This window comes from Myotis brandtii, unplaced genomic scaffold (genome assembly GCF_000412655.1).
Source record: "Myotis brandtii unplaced genomic scaffold, ASM41265v1 scaffold118, whole genome shotgun sequence".
Lineage (NCBI taxonomy): Eukaryota > Metazoa > Chordata > Mammalia > Chiroptera > Vespertilionidae > Myotis > Myotis brandtii.
The window spans coordinates 1,197,946-1,203,654 of NW_005354090.1; the positions used below are offsets into that span (position 1 = coordinate 1,197,946).

The following is a 5,709-nucleotide window of genomic DNA, read 5'->3' on the forward strand; positions in this document are numbered from 1 at the left end:
CAAGCAACACACAATTTGTTGTTATTGTCTCCATTATCTCTGGAGGCCCATAGCTCACTTCCCAGGCTCCCTGGGGAAAAAGAGAGGTTGGCTTCCCCCCCACTCCTCTCTGAACCTTCCAGGTGCCCCCAACACCATTCTTCAGCACGCCCACCTATCCTGAAGCCTGGGAGTTTTGCTCTCCCCCGTTTTAGTGCCTTGGCTAAAACCCTCCAGGACTCTTCAGCCTTCCTGGATGACTCCAAACCGTGGTTCAAAGACCCCCTTGCTTGTTTTTCCACGATGCTGTTCCACCACCCCACTTGCCACCGACTTTGTATGTGCTTCCATTGCTGCTTTCATTATGTCATATTGCAGTATGTTTCCATGTCTGTACCCACCCCGAGACTGTGAGCATCACAAGAGCAGCTGCTGCTTGTTTGTCTTGGCCGCCCTAGCCTCTCGCACCACGTCAGGCACAAGGCAGGTGCTCATGAAATGTGTGTTGAACAGAATGGAGTGGACTCAACCCAAGGACTTGAAGGAGGTCGCCTCCACTCCGATTTAGACATCGACACACTTAACTGTTATTTATGAAACCCTTAGCTCAGACCCTCCCACCTTCGGACTCCTGCCCTGTGCTCTCAGTCCTACAAAAATCTACCTTGGCCAAGGAGATTAGGGATGCCAGCAACAGAAACCCACTGGTACAACACAAGTTTTATTTTTTATTTTTATTTTTTTAAAAATATATTTTATTGATATTTTACAGAGAGGAAGGGAGAGGGATAAAGAGTTAGAAACATCGATGAGAGAGAAACATCGATCAGCTGCCTCCTGCACACCTCCTACTAGGGATGTGCCTGCAACCTAGGTACATGTCCTTGACCGGAATCAAACCTGGGACCCTTCAGTCCGCAGGCCGATGCTCTATCCACTGAGCCAAACCGGTTAGGGCAACACAAGTTTTATTAAAGAGATAGCTTGCAGAAACCCAGGAAGAGCTGAACCATCAGACCACAGATAGGGCAGCGATGGGGGCAGCCTGTTCACGGGTCTTTATTAACCTTAGTGCTCAGCCATGAGTCTCACTGCCTCAGCTCAGCTGTCTCCACAGGGCAGTTAGACACTGGGGTCCTTGGACCACTGGGTCTTCAGCCACTCATGAGGTGTCCTGATTCCAAGTTCAGGATTCTCTTGGAGAAGGTGACCATCCTGTTCCAATCAGTTATGGTTGGAGTGGGTGGGGAAGCAAAATCATGTGGTCGTCAGAGCTGCTTCTTTCAATTGTTCGGTGCAGAGCTGATGAAGCCAAGGTTGAGTGGTTTTGACAAAGAGCCATGGTAAGTGACTGGCGAATTCACTCTCACTGGAACCTCTTGCCTTTTCTTCCCTCCCACTTCCCTGAGCCATTGACACCCACCTGCTTCCCAGTCCAGCACCTGTCCCTGGTGGGGGATACAGCTGTCCTTTGTCAGGGGGCCTGGGCATGTACTGTGAGTGAATGGCCTTGATGGAGGCTGGTACAGCCTACAGGTGGTGCACTGGCTGGTTAGAGTTGGCTCTGTAGGTGTTGGGTTGGGGCCAGGAGAAATGGGGAGACTGAGATCAGAGTGGAGGTGGGTTGGGAATGGGGAGCACAGTCCAGGGCTTCCCCAAACAGAGAAGTTGAGTAGGAAGAATACGGACAGGAGTCTTCGGGGGGCGGGGTACGTAAGGGAAGGCAAGCAGAGGCTTGGGTAGTGACCCTGTAGGGAGTTAGGTTTGCATTTCCCAAAATAGCTCTGTCGAAGGTTCTTTACCACCTCATGTTGGCTGAATCCCACAACCTTCAGGTCTCCGTGCTGGATTTTTCCATGGGCTCTGACACTGAGCACAGGTCCCTTTTCTAACAGTCTTTCTTGGGCTCTCAGGACACGTCTCCTCCCCACCTCCAGTTCTCATCCAACATCCTTGAATGAACCATCTGGTTCTTTCACTGGTTCCGCTATTTCCTAACCTGGCTTCTGATCTCAGTCTTCTCTCTCACAAAATAATGGAGGGTAAGAGACCAGACTCTGTGTTTGCTGCTGTGTGATCTCTGTCAACTATTCCTAAGCTTCCATTTCCTGGACTGTCAAGTGGGGGCTGTTAAGAGTCCTGCTTCATGAGAGTTGTTATATGGAATAAATACATTCTTGTGTGTAAAATGCTTACTGTGAGGTCGTGAGTGTATTAGGTACTCAATGAATGTCAGCTGCCCTTACCCCCCCCCCACCCCCGCCCCCATTTAAACTCTCCTCTAGAGACAGATGGCATCCAATTTGAATGTTCAGCCTGAGCGCCGAATTTTCACCTGCTTGCTGAGAGGCAGCACAGGGCAGAGGAAAGTGCATGGGCTTTGGAGGGGGCAGCCCAGGGTGTGAGTCCTGTTCAGCACTCACAGCTGTGGACTTTGCAAAGTGACTTCATCGGAACACCTGCTCATCTACTTATCCGTAAGTGGGCTCATGATACTTCTCTGGAGTGGAATAAGCTTTGCCATGTCCATTTCCTCCATGGCACTTACCATCCTATATAATAAAAGCCTAATATGCAAATTGTCCCCTCGACCGGGAGTTTGAGCAGGAGTTTGACCAGGAGTTCGACCAGGGGTACGGCTGGCAGCTGCAGGCAGCCGGGGTAAGGGAGTGCCACGGCCAGCAGCCGGCAGCTGCTAGGGACCCTACCTGTGTACGAATTTTATGCACTGGGTCTCTAGTGTTCTATAATTACATCTTTCTCCATGCTCTCCCCCAACCAAGGGAAAGTAAAGTCCTTAAGAGCAGGAGCCTTGCCTTCTGTTCCCTACTCTGTTCCTTGCCCCAGCACACTTTTGACAGAGGCTCAATAACACTAGTTTCTCATTCACTTTCTCTCCTATATTCCTCAGACTTTTCAAAATCAACATATACCAAATCAAACAACTAGTAATTTCCTTGCTAGACCCTACCTCTTAATTGAACAAATATTTATTAAGTGCCAGTTCTAAGCCAAGCAGAGGGCTAAGGGCCAGATCAGGCAAAAGACTGATGAGATATTGTCTCATTTGTGGAAATGTTTACTGTCTGCCGGGGAGATGAATAATGACGCTGGAGCATAGTATTTGCAATAATAGAAATAGAGACCCTTCACAGAGAAGGAGCCCCAAGCATCGAGAAGGGACAATCTTTTCTGACTGTAGGAGTGGGAGGAGGCTTCTCAGTGGAAGTGACAATTGCCCTGGCTGTTGATGAGAGTAGGGATTTTCCAGGCAGAGAAGACTGCCAGATTGAAGGAAGGGTATTGTCAGAGGCATGAACTAACATGATGCATGCTCAACTGGAATGGAGGGTTTAAGGGACAAATGAGAATGGAGGGCTGAGACCATTTGCCCCATTTTTTAAAATGGAAAATTTCACAACATACAGATATAGAGAAAATGGTATAAAATCCACCTCCACGTGCTGATCATCCAGCTTCCACAATTATCAATTCAGTGGACAGTCTTATTTATTTATATCCCTACCCACTGAACTCCCATCCCATTGTTTTTTTAGGACACAAAGTTTTCTTTAAATATTTCTTTTGGGGAGGGGACACGACACTTCTCAATTAAGAGAAGCATCATTTTTTTTAACAGTACAGAGTATTTTTATATATATATATATATATATATATACTGAGTGGCCAGATTATTAAATAATAATAAAACCTTGAGAGTATTTGCTTAGGAAGTTTTCAATATTCAGTATTTTTGGAAGTGTCAATGAAGTACTGATGGGGCGGTCATAATAATCTGGCCCCTCAGTGTATATATATAAAATCATGCCATGGATTCACAGGGAGTGGGGGCCAGCGGCTCAGGCTCCTTTCCTCTGGTTCTCACATAGTGAGCTCCTCTGGGTGGAGCAGGCTGGCCCTTCAGTTGAACCCAAGTACCTTTCTCTTTGGCTTCCTTCTTTTTCTGATCATTTACCTTCACACGTTTCAGGAAACTATCAGCTGTTAGAGTGCTTAATATGCTCAACACATACATCAATTCTCTTGGCAAGAATCTTGCCCTTGTTTACAACAATGCCCACCGCATGCTGGGTAACATTGTAGACTCACCCAGTTTTGCCAAGGGAACATTTGTAGACATCCCTTGAAGTCTACAATATCACGTTTCTTGTAGATTCAGATGTATGTGGCCAAAGAAACAACTCCATGTTTTCTAAAAGGCCCAGAGAACGTATAGTGCCTCTCGCTGGTGCCTCTCCTCTTTCCCTTTGTATTGGTCATTTTGGAAATTATTGGAAGATGGTGGTTCTAGCCAAAAGGCCCGTTCCATTATTTTGATGCAAATCCAAGACATTAAATCATTTCATTCATACATGCTTTAGTATTTTGAAAAGATAAAGTGTATCCTTGTATTTTCTTCTCGCAAATGAGTCATAATATGCTCTAACACTGCAACTTCCCTATCTGACCACTGAACTGTGTCAGGATACATAGAGTCACCTCCCTCTTTTAGGAAGCTACCTAGTGTTGCATTTGTGAATATACCACAGTTAACCTAGCTGGTCCCCAACTGAGGGACATTTAGGTTGTCCCCAATCTCTTCATATCAAAGCAAAGCTGAGAAGAATACCTTTGGACATACGTGTTTGTCTATTGAGGGAAATATCTACAGGTTAAATTCCTGGACGCAGAATTGCAAGGACTTTGTACAATTTGAATTCTGACAGGTGCTCCCTATTTGGCCTAAAAGGTGCTTTGGGTGATAAGACAAGGATATTTTTTTCTGTTCAGGCTTGAGACATTCTGGAATCCTCTCTGCCCCTGCTCCATTTAATCAGTCATATGCTCTACCAACTCAACTCCCAGCCTGTCCATCTCCCTTCCTTCCTTCATCCCCACTGCTGTGGCCCTGGCTCAGGCCTGCATCCTTTATCATCAGGACAGCTGCAACTATCAACTCAATGTATTTGAATCCTAACACAGGGACGGAATCATTCTCTTGCTGAACCACTTCTGCTGGTGCCTCACCATGTACAATATTAAAAAAACAACAACACAATTCTTAGCCTGCCTGCCTTTCAATGCTTTCCAGATTGTCCCTAACTTCTCCCTCATTTTTTATACACCTTAGACTTCACTGAACCCGGACCCTGGTGCCTTACTTGTGCCCCCACCTCTCTCTCTCTTTCTCTGATGTGGAAATCTTGCTCAACTTTTAAGGTACATTGAAGCCCCACCTCCTCATCCACGCAGCATAGGGCCACTAGTTTAGGACCCACGTTGACTTGGATTCTAATCCTGACTTTCTTTGGGGGGGGGGGGGATGTCAATCCTCCTGAGATTCAGTTTTCGTCTGTTAAATAAAGACAAAAATACCAACCTTGTTGTGAGGATGATAGCAGGCATCAATAAAAGGTAATTCTGATCATTTCCGTGGCCACTGTGACCTTCTCACCGGAGTCCCTGCTTCCACCTGGCTGCATTAGCCTGTGTTACCGCTGGTTGTGGACAATTCTGTCTTGACCCCTAGACTGCAAGCTCGCTGTGGGCAGGGCTCGTGATTCGCCTCTGGACCCCCCAGCCCTGGCAGAGAGTCTACAAATAAGCGGAGACAGAGACAGAGATAAACGTGTCAAGAGAGGAAAGAGGCAGACGAGCGGAGAGGGGCTAGGCTTCCGCTGGAATCTCGGCCCAGCGCCAGGGGCGGAGTCTGGGCCGGGGCCGGGCCTG

General features: G+C 47.1%; 1 protein-coding gene and 1 long non-coding RNA gene across 4 annotated transcripts in view; one reads left to right on the forward strand and one right to left on the reverse strand.

The window, feature by feature from the left end:
• TMEM41A (transmembrane protein 41A) overlaps positions 1-5,709 on the forward strand; it is a 20,033-nt gene that overhangs the window by 3,055 nt on the left and 11,269 nt on the right. The gene's annotated exons all lie outside the window — the stretch shown is intronic.
• LOC106724193 overlaps positions 1-5,709 on the reverse strand; it is a 9,132-nt gene that overhangs the window by 2,543 nt on the left and 880 nt on the right. The window contains exon 2 of the long non-coding RNA XR_001359943.1: positions 5,360-5,574. This is a non-coding gene — a long non-coding RNA (uncharacterized LOC106724193). The remainder of the gene's footprint in view (positions 1-5,359; positions 5,575-5,709) is intronic.